The sequence below is a fragment of the Pinus tabuliformis genome, chromosome 9, assembly GCF_031772625.1.
Source record: "Pinus tabuliformis cultivar Carrire ecotype Pingquan chromosome 9, CPIR1, whole genome shotgun sequence".
Taxonomy (NCBI): domain Eukaryota; kingdom Viridiplantae; phylum Streptophyta; class Pinopsida; order Pinales; family Pinaceae; genus Pinus; species Pinus tabuliformis.
Window position 1 is genome coordinate 1,185,821,170 of NC_142307.1, and position 18,014 is coordinate 1,185,839,183.

Below are 18,014 nucleotides of genomic sequence, written 5' to 3' on the forward strand. Positions count from 1 at the left end.
CGGTTCTCTCAAGTATTATTTTATACTTTTTCGGGCTTGGGAGACACAAATTTACGAAAAAGTTCACCTTGGAGTCTTCTTTAGTTTTTTCAGACTCTCTAAAAATGAAAAACGCCGAGTTTCTTCTATACTGGACTCGTTAAAATTTCACAGTAGAGGACCTGTTCAATTACAAACAGGAACAGACCACTCCTTCTTAGGGTCCGAATCTAAACTAAGTTGGACTCATCCGAAGGATGAGCTTATAATCAAGCATATGTTATCCTCCTCAAGCTTGTAAAAAATAAAGAGGTACTTGCTAGAAATGGTGGGGGAAAAGAGAGAAGAATGAACCGATTTGTTATCCTTTGTTATAGAAGAACCTTATCACCGCTCTTGAACACGACACTTTCCATTCACCTGGGTTTGGAAATCCTTTGCCTTAAAGTTGATCAAACCACTTTGAAAGTCTTCAACCGTTTCCGGGTATTAACTTTGGGTCAATCGTCACCAAGCCATCTGTCGTGTCGTTATGTGTTCAAGAGGTCTCTGCAAATAAACCGTTCATATGCAAAATACTTGTCATCCATTTGACCATCCCTGAGTCAGTCCTTACAGCAACATTTCTTCAACTTGAACAATGATTTCGTGTTGCGGGCTTGCCTGCAACGGGTCGCTTTCTATCGACATCAGCACATTATCTAGAAAGATGACTTAGAAATCGTCAGTACCTTGAAGTCTGCATGCATCAATGGCAGGTTTCTCGCCTTTGACGACAGTTTACATCATTGACTTTCGATCGAAGGATTCCGTGATGTGTTCGACATCAACCCATTCATTCACATTTCATGGATTGTACTGGGTACTTTGAGAACCATTGACATCACTGGTGGTCTCTCTCACACTTGTTAACGGTTTACATCATTGACTGGTAATCAAGTGATGCTCGACATCAACTCATTTATTCGCATGGATAGAATCGTACCAATTCGGGAAGTAGAAATGAAGACCCTCGATCTAGTTTCCACCATCCAGGCTGCGAGGAGTTTTGTATTCATTATATAGTAGACTAACCATAAACAGATGGCTGCGTCCATACTGTGTCTACAAAAAGTCTATGATTGTGATGTACTGCAAAATCATTCTTGTATCAGAGCAGTAGTTAGATTGTTAGTTAAAGTTTTCAATCTGAGTATGGGAATGCCTACCTCAGTGATGATATCATATTATATATGTATTTTGTGTTGAATATTGCAGGTTCTGACCAGGTCCTCCGCAAGATACTCCTTGAAATGATAAAGTACTTCACCCTTCCTAGATCATAAAAACCCTAATCTACTACAGGCTTCGCACTTTAGGGGGCAATCTGTTACACTAAAAAATGTCACCATGACTATTTACAGTTAGTATGGCTCCATCCACTGTCATACTATCCTCCTTGGCAAGTCTCATGCCTCTGCTCTCCATGTCAAACTTCACGAAAGAGAGAAAAGTCATTTAAAGTCAATTATCTCTGGTACGCAGTTTCTCTTAGCCTTACCTGCGTGTACGCAACCCAAGTTCACAATACCTGCGTACTTGTACACTCTGTATGTAAAGGGGTGGGTGCGTACTCCTGTAAAGGTCAAAAGGCGCAAGTTTCACTCCAAAAAAGTTACTTGTGGTCATTTCTAGAGTCTTCTAGAAGCTTGTTTGACGTGTATGAAGCGCCTCCAGATGGTTCATGTATCCCTACCAAAGAGGAACTTATCCCATCAATAGGGGAGCTATCCCATCCAAAGAGGGGCTTATCCCATTGATAGTGGACCTGAATAACTTCCTCTAGAGCACTATAAATACAGGCATTGGGCCAAAGGGAGGAGAGGTTGAAAGCTGAACATTCCTAAGGGTAGATGCTGCTGGAATTAGGACTTCCTTGTAGAAGCTTGTGAGGAGAGATTACCATCTTTACTTGTTTCCATTAGGAGGTGGGTGAGCTGATCAGAGTAAGGGAGAACTCTTGTGGACCCTGGGAGGAGCTTGCACAACACCAAGGCTCAGGTTGTAATGGTTCCTTTTGTTACCTTTTAATACAAATTAGTCCATTCTTCTCAACAATTTGTTATTAATGAGTTGTTTCATATACTCCTTGGTCTATATGTTAAATATGTTTTATTTTATGTGATATTCAGGTGCTATTTAATCATTTGATTGTTAGTGAATGCAGGTTTCGAAGGGAAGGAGGAGCTCATCCGGATCAACGAAGCTGGACTACTACAACAGCGTTGGACTACAGGTAGGATCTAAACACTTGATTTCTCATATTGTAAAAGCATATTTAGGGAAGGATTGCTCTTATTTGTCTTGTTTGTCATTAGAAAGTCTTAGGCTTCTAGGAAGGTCGGTTTTGTCCGCACTAACGACTCTTTCCGCGTGACAATAGGTAAATTGTTTTTGACCAATTTTTATTTTTATTTTTAAGTTTCTACATGTTTTTGTGTTTTTATGTTCCAAGACTAAACTAAAATCATTCTCATGCATGCATATGTGGGTATTATTCGACCTATGAGGGACCAACAGGAGGCAGGTGTGCCAGCATGGAGAAATGTTGGGAGAGCAGTTCTCTAGGATCTGGATTTGGATGAGACACTGGCTGAGTTGCGGGATCATGTAGAGGGATTAACCCTTGGTATTCCAGATGTTCGGATCGAGGAGTTACCTATGAGGCTGCAGTGCCATACTATTGGTGTTTCAGGACATTGGATGTGGCTCTTGTGCATGATAGCTCAGGCTATGACCTGTTATCATGAGCATCATTAGGTCTACTTAGGATATTTTTGCATGCATTTTGAGTTTTTAGGTCAGATGACCAAACATGTCTTGGACACAAATTTTGTAAAAAAAATTAAAACATCTATCTATTTTAATTTCAGATTTTTTATATATATGCTTATGTGCAATCTTATTCAACTAATGATGTGAATTGAAAATTTACTTTTACATGTGTTGCAAATGTCTGTTTAACACATAGTTTGCTAATGAGTCAATTAATGTGTTAAAGTTTCTGGAAATATGTTTATATTGAATGTACTCAAAATGTCTTTCCAAAAGTCGAACTCTAAGTAACATATGAAGAATCGTTGTGTTTCGAACAATATAAATGTTTGTTAGTTGTAGTACAATGAGTTGTGAGTCCAACCTAATGATGATTCATTGGATGCCAAGTGAAATGGAATCATAGAGAAGTTAGATCAACGGACTATACTCAGCGATATTTTTCATCGATCGACTGATACAAATCCCTTGAAAACTCACTAACTCGCCACTTGGAGCGAAAATGGCCAATGCTACAGAAGATAGGTTCTGCGTACTATGACTAGCACCATCAGCGTAACCAACAAATGGTTTCAAAGGTTTCGACATCTACAACAGAGGCAAAGGGGTTTACTTAACCACATAAAAACTCTAAAAGACACACTGGCACACACACATGCAATTAAAGCATATATACAGTGATTTTTACTACACTCAATTAAGCATAGTAACGTTTGAGATACAGCCCATTTCGGGGCCGTGACAATGGAATTCCATCATAATCCATCGACTCATAGGCACCTTTTTCCAAAACACGCTTGACAATATAAGTACCCATCCGTAGTGGTTCAAATTTTCCTACTCCTAGTTTATCAACTTCTTGATCATAAAGCAAGACCAAGTCTCCTTCTGAGAAGATACGAGGCTTGACATTTCTATCATATTGCACCTTGATTCATTTCTTATGCACTTCGTTAGCCAATGCGGCTTCACGACGAGTTTCATGCAGATGGATAAGTTCTAAGAAACACACTTCTTCTTCAGAAGTGTTGGGTAACAGGTCAATCACGAGTTTGAGAGATGAAATTTCACATTGTATCGACAAGATTTCCTCCAGACCATACACCAATTGAAAGGGTGTGAATCCAGTTTCATTTCTCACCGAGGTTTGATATGCCCACAAGGCAGAGTACAGGATTAAATTCCAGTTTCATTTATGAACCCCTATCATTCTTTGAAGCATTCACTTCAGGACTTTGTTGATGGCCTCAACTTGTCCATTAACTTGCGGATAATAAGGAGTAGAATTATCATGTGAAAGTCCTAACTTGGTAGTTAACTCAGCCATCATGTGATTATCAAAATGTGACCCATGATCTATAACTATAGCCTGTGGTACACCAAACCAAGCAACCATGTGGTTGAAAAAGAAAAATACAGCCGTCTCGCCACTGTTGTTTAATGTCGGCATCGCCTTGGCCCATTTTGTAAAATAGTCAATGGTGACTATAATGTACCCATGCCCCATGACCGAGGTGGGGTTACATGTCATAAAGTCAATGCCTCATTTGGCGAATGGTCCAATAGCGACGATAGGATGCAATGGTGCAGGTGGTAATCTAGCCTTACGGTCATAAACCTAGCATGCGTGATAGCATTTGACGGTAATTATGAAATCTTTGAATATGGTAGGCCAGAAGTAACCAGCATGGAGAATTCTCTGTGTGTTAGCATAACCAGATAAGTGTTCACCACAAGCACCTAAATGGCAATCATTCAAAACTTTCTTGGCTTCCTCATGAGTGAGGCACCTTCATAAAATCGTATCGATACCATGACGATAAAGAGTGTCGCCAATGACCAGATAATATTTGGCTTGGTATTTGATACATCATTGTTGCAAGCGAGAGGTATCAGGCCAGAAAGTTTGGGTCTGGAGATAAATCAGTATATCTCCATACCACGTGTCAGATGACGAAATCAGGAACAGAGAGTCCTCCAGAATTGATGGTTCTGATGTTGAATCAATGGTATTTGAGGAAATGTCACAAAGAAGCTGGGAGAAAACTAAAGATTTCTTTGGTTTGGATTTGATGAATTCCAAATCAAATTCTTGCAAAATGACGATCAATTTTGAGTATTTCCTCCCCAGCAATTGACGTGACAAAATATATGTCATAGGGTTGCAATCCGAAATGACAGTGGTCTTTCGGAGCAAGATGTAGTAGCGAAATATCTGTACAGCTTGAACAACAACCAGAGCTAACTTTTCGATGTAACAATACTTAACTTCTGTATCATTGAGATTGCGGCTCAAATAATATATCGAATGTTCAATCCCATTGCTTCTTGGACTAAAACCATTCCAATGGTTGTATCTGCAGTGGCGAGATACAGGAAGTAGTCGTTTTGATAATTCGAGGAATACATTAATGAAGCTCTAATCAAGGTATCTTTAAGAGAATCAAAGGAAGCTTGTGTAACCGATCCCAATGGAAGGGTATCCCCTTTTTCAAAAGACGAGTAAATCCTTTAGCCATTTCAGCATAATTGGGAATGAACCTCCTCTTAAAGTTAGCCTTCCCTTGGAAATTCTGTGACAGTAGTAGATTGGAAGGTGGATGCAAGTCAAGAATTGCTTGAACCTTAAGTGGATCGAGTCGAATTCCCTCCTTAGACACTACGAATCCAAGAAAATGACTAAAACCAACACAAAACACACATTTGTGTGGATTGAGTCATATTTTATAGTGTCAGCACCATAAAATTATAGCTCTCAAATGCTGCGGGTGATAAGTCTGCTTTCGTGAATGAGCAGGTAAATCATCAAGGTATGGTTGAACGATATGTTTGATATCGTGGAAGGCATAGTTCATTGCCCTCTGAAAATTTGCCCCTGAATTCTTTAAACCAAAAGGGAGTTTCCTATAAGTGAATGTGCCCCATGGAAAAATAAAATAAGTTTTAGATTTGTCCTATTGGCGGATATTGATCTGATTATAGCCGAAAAATCCGTCCATAAATGAGAATATTTCACATTCAGTACATTCATCAATAATCTGGTCGATAAAGGGAGTGGGATAATTGTCTTTTGGACAAGCCTGATTAACATCCCTATAATCGACGCACACTCGTATTGTCCCTTGTTTCTTCATGACATGAACAATATTGGAAACCCAATCAGTAAGAGGAACAAGGTAAATGAAACCAGCATGCAAAAGTTTTTCAACTTCTATTTTAATAGCAGCAACCTTCTTTGGATGAACAAGATGGAGGCGTTGTCACACTGGTTTGACATCAGGATACATTTTGATTTCATGTTCAACTATACTAGAGTCAATTCCTGCCATCTCCTCATATGACCATGCAAATATATCTCAGAACTCACGAAAGAGAGAACGGTAAATATCAAGTTCTAATGGAGAACAAGATTTGCCAACGTGAATGTTTTCTACAATGTTAGGTTTGGTCAAAATTGATAAAAATAGTTTCTTCGATATTTGACAGGTTTCTCTTAGAATCTACTGTATCTATGAAAATAGAATTCGAAAGGAAATCGACAACTAAAGGGTGAATAAGTTCGTTTGAATAATCTTCTATGTGATCTGGAAGATGGGAACGATGATGATAATATTCCCATGGTTCTCCTTCCACCATCATTGATTGGATGATTCCTTCATCAGTAGAAAATATACGTGAAAAATGGTCGGAGGAAGTACCATATTCTAATGAACGATCTACCCATACAATTGACAAAGATGGATGTGGGTTCGCAGCACAAGCCAGAAAAATTGATTGCTATGCAAGCTCAATAGGGCTTAGTGGCATGATTTCATTACTACTATCAACTTAAAATCTATTGGTAATCTCCCTTAAGTTAGATGAAGTGGAAGATATCATGTTGTAAATCTCAACTTTTGCCACTTCCTCCAATTTTGATGGTGGTGGTAGTGAAAAAGTACCCATTAGGGAAGAATCTTTAAAAAGACTTACACCAATGTTTTGAAGAGATAGCAGGGGTCCGTGTACCAATAGAATGCTTCCAGTAGCATGTGAACTAGAGGCGAAGAAGGCGAGTTGGTCGATAACTATGATTCCACCCTTATGAGGGAATGCAATCGTACGAAAGTATGTTGAAACCACAGCAGCCATAGCATAAACCCATGGTCTTCCTAGCAAAATGTTGTATTCAAGGGGTCCATCAACAACCTCAACTTCAACAGTTACTGTTTTGCCTCCTAGTTCGATTTGTAGATTACTCAATATCCCACAAGGCGTATATGTGTGACCGTCAAAAGATTTTAATGTTGTTGGTGAACGTGACAAAGGCGGTGAGCCAAGTGTTTTCCAAGTAGATGCCCCCTCATCAATAATGGTTCAATGAACAAGTTTATTCAAGGCATTTACTTGAATCAGGAATGCTAATTGCGCTGGTAACTATGGCGTATAACCCGTATGGTTGAAAACCACAAGATTGGAATCAGTTGGATTGATTCCACCAATTGTTGACAACAAAGCCTACTTTTGGGAGGGACAATTCTGAAGCACCTCAAGCGTTGACATAGCATAAGGTGATTGAGCCAAATCTTCTACTATATTATAATTCTATGCAGTTCGAGCTCAAGGGTTAAATGTCAATTTATGTACACCTCCCTTAGGTGGTTTCATTGTTAACTCTGGTGCAATAGGTGGTGGAATAGGATCAAACAAAGTCGAGATCGAAGGATTAGGTTGATCAGCCTGGTTATTTGATGACGATGGTTGATTTCCATAATCTTTACTTCATGTTGACACCAAAATATGATTTTCTGGCTTAGAGGCGGATAGCATAAGAACTTGGGAAGTGGAAGCGTGGTCTGTAGCAACCATATCTGTCTCCGAGATTAGAAAAGGATCAGTCCATACTGTGGATGTATTATAAGTCTTCAAAATATTTGAGACTTCTGAGCAGTGAGGAAAATCTCGCGTAAAATTCTCATCGTTATAGATCAAACATGGGTAACGAGGTTTCCTAGCCGAAGAAGAGGAATCAGATGATTTCTCTTGAGGGGAGTTATTTTGTTTCTTCTTGGTTTTCCCCTTCTTCTTGCTTCTTGGTTTCTTTTCATTCTTGCCTTTGTAAGATGACACAGCTTTGATTTCGTAAGAAAGAGTGTTATCAGATGCATTTGAAGTTTGATTGGAAATGGAAAGTGTTTAACCAAATGGTCTACCTACCGTTTGTGTGCTTGAAGAACCAATCACACCGTCACGAGCATGAGAGTCCTTACTCAATGGTGGAGGAGGAACAGTGAAAGTTGGTCGGGGTGCATTCAGGATCTTGTCATAGAGCATGCCAGACTGTGTATAAATCAAGTCCAAATATTGGGCACGAGCAATTACTTGCTCTTCAGTGACAACTCCACCTTTCGCCACATCCTCAGTGATAAATGGTAGTAAGGATTTTATAAACCACTAAGCTAAGAGCTTATCAGGAACATAAGTTTTAACCATTTGACGACGATGACACCACTCATGAATATGATAAGAGATATGAGTAGCAGTAGTCTGTTTAAAGTTGGTTAATAGTTCTATTCCAATTTCATATCGTATGGGTAACTGGAAGTGGGTTAAAAACATGTTAGCTACAGTAGTAAAGTTATCAAAAGAAGCTCATGGTAACTCAATGTACCACTTCATAGCCGGACCAGTAAGCATTCTCTGGAAAATACGTAGTCTAATAGAATCAACATTCAAGGAGTTTGATGAACACCATAAATGAAAAGTCATGACATGGTTGGACAAGTCTTCTCCAGGGTTTCCATTGAATTTTGGAATATCGGAAGGTAACTTATGAGGAATCACTGACCACAAAGGTGCATAAAGAATTGGGTCATTGGTGAGCCGATTTAGATCTGGTAACTCAAGTGTCACAATGAAAGGCAACTTTTTATTGAGGTCAGGTTAAGCATATCCAGGGTAAGATGGAATTGCCTGGGAAATAGGCCTTTTCATACCAACATAAGGCATTTGGTGTTGGTAACCTTGATATGGGTAAGTTTGTTGAGCAAATCCGGTGTAAGGTTGTTGTTATGCACCAGGGTATATTTGTTGTTGTCCAAACCCAGCATAGGCTTGTTGACCAGGACTTGGGTAAACTTGTTGCTGACCAAACCTAGCATATGCTTGTTGTCCAAGTCTAGGTTGAGGTTGGTATTGCTGGAATTGTTGTTGTTGATATTGGGGCTACCAAGGTTGTTGAAGCAATTGTTGTTGTTGTTGATACAACGGTTGTTGATTTAACGATTGTTGTCCACCAATGTAAGGTTGACCAGGTTGTGAATACACTAAACCACTGTAAGTCTAAGTCATTTCAGTAAAAGGTAAACTAGCCTAAATTTGTTGGACTCCAGACACAAGTGGTTGTTGTAAAACTTCCTGAGAAGGCTGGATCTGCATACCTGAAACTTGGGGGTTTGAGGTTGAAGGACCAGCTTGCACAGGTTGAGATACAACAATCTGAGCTTGTGATTGCGGTAAAGTTGTAACAACAGGTGTTGTAGGTATGGATGAGATAGATTGCATAGGTTGTGATGGATACACAAGCCTTGGTTGAACGGGCATTGTTGGCTGCCACTGACAAACAATCATTCCAGGCTGACCTAAAGACGACGGTATATCGACATAAGGTTGCCCCCCAGAAAATGGAGGATAATGAGAATGTGCATATTGTTCTCCGTATGTGGGTAGTCCAATGTAAAGTGGATACATAGGATGGTAACCAAATGAATCGGCTTGATGTGAACTTGATGGGTCCAGTTTTTCGGTATCACTTAGTGAGGAACCAGATAAAATTATAGTAGAGGACATTGGTGAAGATCAAGGGTTAGAATCAACACCTGACAGGGTTCTCGACAAAGATTGGTAACCTGATGGGATGGACAGAACACCATACAAGTGTGACTCAGGTGTCGTAGTAAACATCGAAGAGGTTGTGACAGAAGATTTTTTCGTAGTCGTAACAAATGGTACAGTCTGGGATGTTGACTCTGCCATAGTCAAATGTTCAAATAAGTTTCCTAATGAATCAACGGGTGTCTGAAAGTAATCAAGATCAAAAGGAGTAGTAAAATGAGGGGTATGAGGATACAGATAAAGTCCAGTTCCAAAATGGAATGGAGTTTTGGGTGATTCTACCACAAGTTCCTCTTCTATCGAAATCAAACCAAGTGGAAGAATTTCATCATCAAGTTTGCAATAGATTTTTGGTATTTTTTGATGAGGTAAAGAGGAAGTCTCGACAGTTACGGATTTCTGAGGATTGCTAGTTGATCTTCTTCCAGTAAGGTAACAACTTCTGATTGTTCAACCTCAAGATCCAAATGTTATAGTAAAAGAATAGGTTCAGGTTGGGCTTCGTGAACAACTTCTGGTTCAGAAGTAACTTCTGATTGAACAGTGATGGGTTCAGGATCAACTTCTGGTTGAACAGATTCATGTTCAGAAGTAATTTCTTGTTGAACAACTTGGGTTTCCATTTCACTAGATTCAGTTCTAGTTTGCTCAGGTAATTGTGGAGATTCCACTTCAATAACAGATGTACGAGTAACCGTAGGAGTAACTGGGGTCGCAGTACTTACCGGTATAGGTGTTTCTGGTAATTCAGATGAAGAACCAGAAGTTTGTGAAGTATTGGATCCAGTCAAACGAGACTGCTTCAAACGGATAGGTGTAGCTTCGGGCGGTAAAGGCGGTTTACTCGCTACTCTCCGCGAACGACGGGGTAAGGGTTGATTTTCCTCCACAATTGCTGATTGATTTTATTACAAAAAATAAATAAACAAAAAGGGGTAAACTAGGCAAAAGGTTTACCAAGCAACTGTGAATTGTAGAATATCTCCCGAAGAACCGAGAAGTATGGGCAGGAAATCTCTCTGAATGTTGTGTTTGGTGTATCACAGTGTACAAGGCGGCTGACTCGGTTACCTAAGGATGGATAGCAACCTAGTGTTGTCCTCCCATATATACCCGAAAGTACGTGGAGGCCCAATCTGTATTAGCGTTGTCTAATGTGAAACCGCACAGTGAGAGCATTCCCATATACTTTACGTACTGTAACACCGCCCTATATACCCGAAGGTACATGGATGAGCTACGATATACTCATGTATGTGGAATGAAGTATCACACTCGGAATGTATCGCAAACAAGTTAGCGACAACTGCAATGTTTTACAACACTTGAATATGTCTCTAGCTTAGAACCTCTAAATGTTTTGCGTCAGGTGACAATGCTCCATTAGGTTAATTGATGTTAATTTTAGGTTGATCTTGATTAAGAATTTTCCTTTCAAGGTTCACCACGTGATGTATTTTTCAATTCCTAGAATGCAACTAATATGATAAGCATCCTTTTCATTCAATTTTAACAATGAAAACCTTAGCTAATAGGGATAGTGCAAGCAGATTCTTTTAATCAAAGAACAAAAAACGCATCTAATGCAATTTCCCTAAACTATTCCTATGATCACACACAAACTTTTTCAATGCACAATCCAAGTTTTTCTTTTCAATTCCCTTAATGTTGAAATGAACAAAACGAAACTAATGCACACACAATCAATCAATCTTTTTGCAAGAACGAAGACTTTACAACAGTTCCGTTTTGAAAGAAATGAAGACTTTTACGACACTTTATTTTGAACAAAGATTAATTGACTATAAACTAACTTTGACAATGACTTGATAGTGATAAAGAAATCATTTAAGAAACACTAAACAATCAAGGCCAAAGTAGGGCTAGCAAAAGAAACACAAATTAATTTCAGAGACACAAGCATCATTGATCTTTCAGCGAGCAGAAATAGAAGTAAATTTTGGAAAAAATCAATTCAGAGGGATTTTTGTCCTAAGGAGGATAAACACAGCCTTGAATAGGAGACAGTGTGCTTCAAAGTACTGTCCTCAAGCCAAGGGTTCTCTCCAGTGCTCTATCTCTAGACCAAACCTGTGTTGGTGCCAGAGAGGCCATCCTAGGGGCTCTCAAGCACAACTTTAACCAAAAAACACTTCAAAAGGCTGAAACAAGATCAACGGAAGCAAGTAAAGTCTACTAGGGTGTACTAGGATGAAGGCAAACTATCCAGAATGATGATCGTTCCCCAGTATGGTCGCCAATTCGATATGTGGAATTTTGCATCTACAGATAAACACAATTTCCCTAGATGGGTAGCTACATCTAGAAAAACATATTTAAAGTGCTTAACCTTTTACTATAGAAGATAAATAAGACAAGGGACCTACATGTTATCTTTCACTTTCCCTTTGTCTCCTTTTTTTGGCTCCTATCGCTCCTTCTAGAACTTAATCCGTTCGACAAGTACCTACAATCATAAATAGAGGACAAAAGCCAATCAAAGCAAGAGATCTATCTACTATAAGCAAATGGAATCGAAAGAATTTACACATATAATCATCATACATGAAGACAATAATATGGGAAAAGGTGTAAACAACTTTATTCAGTAGAAGGAAGAATTACAACCATGAAGTCTGATCCATTGTCACTCTTCCAGCTTGGGTTCCAACCAACATCACATCAATAGCACAACACTCCGGCAACATAACAATATTGCTTACAATCTCAATCCTCACACCAGCAATATCTCCTTACAAATTCTCAAATTCTAGCCCCTGATCACTTAGATGAGTGCTCAATTTATAGGAAAATGGAGGAGGTTTGGTCATGAATGATGGTATTGAATGGCCTTCCAAACTTAGAATTAGTTTCCATCGAGGAAGGGATGAGACGATAGGAGGTTACTTAACTCATTCCCTATCTAATTTCGAGCTCATAGAAAATGATAAGTGTGGGAATCTTCTAGATGGCTTGAGAAGATAAGAATATTCCTAGAACCCTATGATGATTTCGCTCAATCTCACATAGCGCAGGTCAAAGTGGCCCTAAGTGCTCTGGAAAGCACCCTGACATGGGCCTACCTACACTGAAGCGCACTTACTCCTGACAAAGGTTGCGTTGGTCCCTCCTGGAGGCATTTCTGGAGGGCTTTAGGCCAAGAAACTCTCAGGGAAGGAGGCATTCAAAGTTATGACTTGTCTAGGGCATGTAGCAACTGAATTAGGGTTTAATGAGCCCTAATGGTACTGATCTGAATAACGGGAGTGATGTTCCCAAATGGATCTGTAACACCCCCCTCCTCTGGATCTTCAGGCTCATTATTCTGGATCATGGTAGTGGTGACAATGGCACTAGGCTCCACATTAATGATATGCTTCCCTTTTTCATTCCCCTTGTCAGGTTCTGACTCAAAGTAAGAACATGTGTCTGATTCGGAAGCCTTCATCTCAGCCACTAGTGACTACTTAGCCCAACACTGACTTGTGTTGTGACTGGAGCTCTTATGGAACTCACACAATTTTCTCGTGCCCTTCTTTGTCTTTGTGGTCTTGTTCTTTTCTTGTGGCTTCGACAAGTTGTCCTAGGTCACCCCGCCTTGGATTTGGCCTTTGTTCAATGGTTTGGGGGTGCCTTTTCCTTGTCTCAGATTCACAGATCCAAAGTCGCACTTCTTTTGTTTAAACTTCTACTCGATCTTCACGGTGTATTAGTATGTCAAGTTGAGCGAGGAGATGTCCAGGAACTCCATATTGTCCTGTATGTACTTATGTAGACAGTCCTAGTACTTGAGTTCCAAATGTCGCTCATTACCCTTGATACCCAACTTCATGTAGAAGGTATGGAAAACATTTGTGAACTTCGACATATCTTGATCCCTTCCCTGGTATAGCATGGTCCCACTTTATGTATTTAACTTCATAGCTCCTGATAGGGTAATATTGTTCCTTGATGACATCTCAAAAAGAATCCCAAGTGGGTGCGGTTGAAAACAGTGAGGATTCCCTCTTGTCCTTTTGTTCACAGTAGGTTTCCCATCAGTTCTTGACATGTGGGGCAGCTTTGAGAAGTGAAAAATTAATCTTTTCCCAATTGGAAAAGTCATGAACTGGAAAATATCCTTCCAACATATTCAACCATTTATCTACAATGTCTAAATCTATTTGGCCCCAAATATGAGAATATTGAAGTTAACTTGTCCCTTAAAAGGAGTGGCACCTCCAGAGTGGTTGCTGGATGAAGATGCATCAGTTGTGGGTAATTGTCGAAGGATCTGGGAAAATTTATCCATCATCGTGTTCCTTTGTCACTTGAGGGATTCCTCAAGCAATATTTTGAAACCCTCAAGTTTCTTTTCTTCCGCCATGAGAGGTCATCGGGGATTGTGAGGCTGGTCTTTCAAAGGTTCAACCAAATTGAGCCCTAACTCCTTATACCCTGATCTCATTGGGGACATGTAAAGAAAAATAGAGGAAGAGAATACCACTTTGATACCACTGATCTGAACTTAAACAAGAATGCAAAAAATTACACATATATCCATAAATATAGAAATGCAAAAAAAATAACACTTCATTTCATTAATATCAGAATCTCAAATATGCTTACAAACAGAATGGAAATAAACTAGCTCAGGCGATGGTAACTTATATCTGAGAAGAGATATGGTGGCTACATGCCTCTAAACTATGTTATAATGAGGCTCAAAGGCCTATTTATTATTGAGAAACAATGGAAAGCTCTAAACATCCAAAAACCTAACCTTAGGAGATGAAGCGCCGAAATGGCGGGCCCTGTTTGGGTAAATTGGTACATCAACTTCATAGGGTCGTAACTTTGGCATATGATCTCTATTTGGCTATCATAATACCTCATTTCTAAGATGTCAAAGAGGAGGCCGAAAACAAACTAGATAACTAGTTTGAGACATTTTCGGTCTCTCTGTTTTCCCTAAAAATGTCATTTAGGGCCTAAAAACAACTCTGGAAGTTCAGGACTCACAAATCTGCCAAAAATATTAAATTGTGCAACAATTAAGGAAACCAAAAAAATGAAAGAGAAAGTATTGATAGTCCAAGTGGAATAGGCGGTTGGCCACCAATATTCACCTAGATCATCCCCTTAGGAAGCAATGGTCCCCATTGCATTGAGTGCCTCCATGAGATGGGGAAACTAGTACTTAACTTGGTCCCTGGTGAGCCACTTGCCTTGGTGAAGGAGTTGGCCAACTTTGACAACCAAATATAGTTGGATCTTCTACTGACAAGTGTTCTTGATCTGTGTGTCCATGATCTGATAAGTTTTTTCCTATTCCATGTAGTCTGGGTTAGCTATGTTGGTGTGAGTTGTTCTGCAATGTCGGATGTGTACAACAATGGTGGTAAGTATGGTCGAAGGCAACCTGCATTGAACACTGGGTGTAGAACAAGGAATGGTGGAATTCTAAGCTCAAAGGAATTGTCCCCTACAGCCTTGGTGATGGTGTATGGCCCATACCGGAGTGGGTGAAGCTTGAGGTGGGGTCCAGTGAGGCGCTCCATCTGCAAATGTAGTCAAACTTTGTCTCCCACCTAGAACTTGTGCGGCACCTAACGTTGATCATGGCGCTGTTTGTACTTAGCATTGGCTCTATCCAATATATCATGGAACTGATGGTGGATGTGTTAAATGAGCTCAATGAAGTTCTTAGCCCTATCAGCTTCAGACTGGACATGATCTGAATCTGCCTGAGTATATGCAAATGGTATGGCCACATTAATGGGACATAATGGCTGAAATATTAGCCCTACCTGAAAGGGGTTGTGGCCCATTGATCTGTGGACATATTTGTTGTAGATGTGCTAAAAATAGGTGAGGCTTTCCTACCATGTGCATGGATGCTTCAAATTGTACATGTGCAGAATGTGTACGTTCATCCTGTTGACGACTTCTATTTGGTCATCAATTTGGGGATGGAAAGTTGTGGAATTAGTGAGTTTGGTATCCAGCGTCGACTAAAGACTTGACCAGAATGCACTTAGGAATATGTTGTCCCGATCATAGACAACAGACTGTGGGATCCCAAAGTGTACCCATGCTCACTGAAAGAAGAGCTTAGCAGTGGCCTCTGTTGTGATACTCTTCTTGGAGGCTGCCATAATGGCCATCTTAGAGAATCTGTCGACAACCACAAAAACATAGTCATTTCTATGCTTGGCAGAAGGAAGGCTTGACATGTAATCCATGGATATGGATTCCAAATGTCGACTAGGAGTAGGTAGAGGATTATATAGGCCTTTCTTATTAATGTCTGGTTTGAGAATGCATAAGCACTGTAGGATTTAATGTACCTCCCAATATCCTGACAAAGGTTCGGCCAATAAAAATACCTCTGCAGTACTACCCCTATTTTCTATACTCTGAAATGTCCAACGACCCGACTATAGTGTGCCTCCCAAATCATCTTGGCTCACTTTCTTTAAGGAACACAGATGTGTCTCAGGTGGCATAGTAGTGCATCATGGAGGTGAAAATTTTGCACTTGCTTACCTTCCAAGAGTGTCTGGTATGTGCTGCCAAATTCTATATTTCTCTCGTAAAGAGGTGGCCACCCCAAAGTCTCAAGCCCACAGGAATCGAGCATAGTGATTAGCGCCATGACTGATGGTCGACTGAGGCAGTATGCAACTTTATTGGTGCTTCCCTTCTTTCACTTAATGTTCAAATGGAATTGTTGCAGGTATGTGGACCATTTCTGATGGCGATCATTATGAAACTTCCCTTGTATCTGTATGAACTATAGGGGTCAGTGGTCCATGTGGATGAACGTTTCCTACCCTGGAATCTAATGCTTCCATTGATGATAGGTCTGCATAATGGACTACATTTATTTGTTGTAATTAGGATACTTTCAGACTGCATCTGAAAGTTTCTCACTGTGGTAAGCCACTCAATGCCCCTGCTGAGTAATAACTAAACCAATAGCATAGTTGGAGGCATCTAGGGGTGATTTTAGGGGCGAATTTTCGCCCTTTGGCGAAATTAAGGGGTTTTAAATTTTTAGTGGGCGATTATTTTGTATCATAGTACACTTTTACAAATCACCTCAAATAGCCCACCTTCTTTTAAGGGAGAGGGTGAAAAAGGTAAATTTAGCCCTTGAAATTAGGAGTTACAACCTTCCATTCGCCCATTTTTAAGAATAGTTTTTATTTAAGTGAATCCATTCGCCCATTTTCAAGAATAGGTTTTATTTAAGTGAATCCTATGGGCCAAAGGCCCAAATACCATATTTATAAAAGAGGTATGGTAAATTAATAAAAATATAAATAAATGAGAAGTATGGTAAATAAATAAATAAATAATTTATATTTACTCCATAAATCACCTTATATACATGCAAGGGTGTAAACAAATAAAAATATAAGTAAAGTGGAGGTACGGTAAATAAATAAAACGTTTTTTTTGTTAAGTAAACTTGACTCGGGATAGAGTCAAAGTTGACGAGGTTAAACAGTGATGGTTTTGGGGCACATGGTATTGTGCACCCATAGTATTATGCCCGTGGTATTATATGTAATGGAGCTTATAAAAGACTGGAAGGACTTCATTGTAATGCAAGACCTGGAGGTGAGCGATGAAGGCTCACTTGGTCGGATTGGCCAGGGTTTTGGCCAATGCTAATGAGATCTTATTAGGTTGAGTTTTTCACCGTTGTGTTTATGTGTTTATGGTTGTTGCTGGTTATTTTTATATTTATTCCTCTTAGTAATTATTTATGTTATACAGTAAATTTATTAACATTTTTATACTTACTCAAAAGGTATGGTAAATAAATAAAAATATAAATAAACTAGACACATGGTAAATAAATAAAACCTCTTTTTATATTTAGTCCATAACCCTCGTTCTATTTATGAAGGCTCAAGAAAGAGGTTTTATTTAAGTGAATCCTATGGGCCAAATACCATATTTGTAAAAGAGGTATGGTAAATTAATAAAAATATAAATAAACGAGAGGTATGGTAAACAAATAAAACATTTTTTTTATATTTACTCCATAAGTCACCTTATATTTACGAACACTCAAAAAATGCATTATATTTAGGTGAAACCTATGGGCAAAATACTATGGGACAAATACCATGGATTAGATTGTTATTAATACCATGCAAAAAAACATTATTAACCTTAATATTAGTATTAATAAAAATAAAAATGGCACATGGTATTGACCCATGGTATTCACCAAAATGGCATATGGTATTGACCCATGGTATTCACCTAGAATATAGCCTATTTAAATGGGGGAATTAAACCAACATAGATCCATCTTTACTCTGGATCTACTAACCCCCGAAAGGTATCAA